General features: G+C 49.2%; 1 pseudogene; it reads right to left on the minus strand.

The window, feature by feature from the left end:
- Nucleotides 1-283: 283 nt before the first annotated feature.
- Nucleotides 284-1,287, minus strand: LOC144773881 (histone-arginine methyltransferase CARM1 pseudogene; annotated as a pseudogene).
- Nucleotides 1,288-2,583: the final 1,296 nt, after the last annotated feature.

The following is a 2,583-nucleotide window of genomic DNA, read 5'->3' on the forward strand; positions in this document are numbered from 1 at the left end:
GAAGTGCTTTAACTTCTACGGAGACTTGTTTCACGCTATAGAAGAGAAGGAAAACAAACTATGGAGCTGGAACGAATGCATAAAGTGTTCTTTACACGCAGTGCCCATTAAAAAAAATTTTGTGTGGCCCTCGAGCCTGCAGAATAGAGCACGCTCCAAGACATGACACGCACACGCAAATTACAATCTTTGCTGTTTACAGTATTTCATGACACGCACATGCAAATTACAATCTTTGCTGTTTACAGTATTTTGTGTATAGTTTTAAAAACATTTACACCTGTTATTCAGCGCCGACTTGCCCGAGAGTGAACGTGTGCTTTGTATCAAAAGTATCCACGACAGGCTGTTTGAAGTACTCGTCAACTGCAGCGCCTCTGAGGATGGATAAATCAACACCATGAAACGAAGGCTGATACCAGAAGTTGGCCTTTGTACACTGTTCCATGTAGAGTTGCTCGTCAGTGAAAGGTGCCAGGTGGACATCACCGATAGTCGGGAACATGTTACCATTGGGCTTCAAGAACTTCTTAGCATGCAGGTAGCTCTCCAGCATACGTTCATTGAACAACATGTAGCCCATGGGCTCCGAAATGATAATGTCCACCTGCTCTGGGAGCGAGACCTCTTCCACTTTCCCTGGGATGACCAGAATCCGGTCAGTGTGATTATTACTCTTTACTAAAGGCTCTGCGTGTTGTGCCATGGAACTGGCCTCCACTGCATAGATTTTCCTGGCACCGGCCTGTGCTGCAAAAAAGGACAGGATTCCGGAGACACATCCAACATCTAATACGACCTTATCTTTAAAATCTGTGTGGTTCTGCAGGATGGCCCGCTGGTACGTGCCTGTCCGTACATAGTCCTGCATCATGTTCGGTTGCTGCGATAAATACCCATAGAACTGAAAATACTGCACAGCAGAGGACTCCTCTGTTCGTTCGCTGAAGACCGACCGCTCCATGCTGTGGCCCCGGCTGTTCTTCAGAATATTATAAAACGAGCAGAAATCGTTTGGCGTTGCAAACTGTATTAGTACACTGTTGCAGCCCAATGTGATGATAAATGACTGTTTGCCAACCCGACTGCACTCCGTTTCACGCGACACAGAACATTTAAATACACACACTTCCTCATGGTTGTAGAGGGCGATGAGAGCGGCCTCGCGGGTTCCCCGGGCCTCCAGCCGCAAAGCCTGCTGCTCGGCGTGCCGCTGGATCTCGCCATTGGCGTCCCCGATGGTCAGGAGCCGCACGCCAGGGAACACAGACACCGCCATCTTCGGAGTGACCGGGCGGGGGCGTTGTAAATACATATGAATTAATGTGCATGAATGATGCATCAGTATCACTAAACACAATAGCGACGTTGTTTTTAGACCTATGATCTAAAATGTGCTTAACCCATAGCATAAAACAGCCAGAAGGTGGCAGCATAACACAAACCTCAAACTCCTAAAATGTGTAGGTTATAAGGAGTATCCTGGGATTTGAAACTGCTGAATCAGTCCGAGCCATCCTGTTCCGAAACCTTCCGTGGGACGGGACTTCCGTCTTCGGAAGCCCGCGCACGCGCCCACGGAGAGAAGCAGTGCTGGTGACGCGGGGCTCCCATGCCCGAGGGAGAGCCCCGCAGAGGCTGCAAGAGTTTAGAATGGCGGTAAGTAGGGCTTGGGGGGGCGCATGTATGTATGCGGCGGCGGCCGGGGGGAGGGGAGGGGAGGGGAGGGGGGTGCGCTTGTATGTATGCGGCGGTGGCGGTGGCGGCGGCGGGGTCTCTGTATGTGTGTGTGCGTGCGTGTGTGTAGGTGCGCTCCTGTGTGTATGCGGCGGGGGGGCGGTGAGTGGGGGGAAGTAGGGGAGTGCGCGCGTGTGTGTGTGTCTTCCTGCCTGCGTGTGCATGTGTGTATGTGTGTGCTCAAGGAATCTGTGGCAGGGGACGTGCACGGCGCCGGGCTGGGCGTGCGCGCCCACGAGGTCAAATCTCCGCCAGGAGAAGCGGGTAACAGTCTGCTGTCCACATTCCCCCAAAAGTGACAACATAAGTTGTGTCGGCCTAGACAGCAAAAGCTTCGCTTTTGCTTTCGTCTAGCCGAGACCTGAAAAGTGTTACTAGAGGTGGAATATTTTTAGATGTCTGAAAAGAATTAAGAGAAATCCTAAACAGTGCACTCTAAGATTTATGCTGATTTCGAGTCTGGCCCACGTGGCACACAATGTTTTTGTGCTGATATACGTGTTCAGCTTCAAAAAGTGTTCTTGGTTCTTCCAAGGTAGGATGCATTGAAACATTGATTTAGTTTTTCTTTACAACTGCTTACAAACCTGATTTATTTTTTAGCTAAGAGATTTGGGATATTGTGAAATACCATATATAGTTTGGCCTGATATTGTGAAGAAAACCCCCTTCTGCTCACTGCACTCTCTTCATTCGTAGAAACGTGGGTCTAGCATAAAACCTTTTTTCAGAAAAGTTTGTTGCTCCCAGTCAAACCCCGTTATCCATGCAATTGACTTTCTTGCTTCTTAATGAGATTCTGTTCAAATTGGCACCTCTAGCTTGCCTTATAAAATGCAGTTAGCA

Source organism: Lissotriton helveticus, chromosome 8, assembly GCF_964261635.1.
Source record: "Lissotriton helveticus chromosome 8, aLisHel1.1, whole genome shotgun sequence".
Classification (NCBI taxonomy): Eukaryota; Metazoa; Chordata; class Amphibia; order Caudata; family Salamandridae; genus Lissotriton; species Lissotriton helveticus.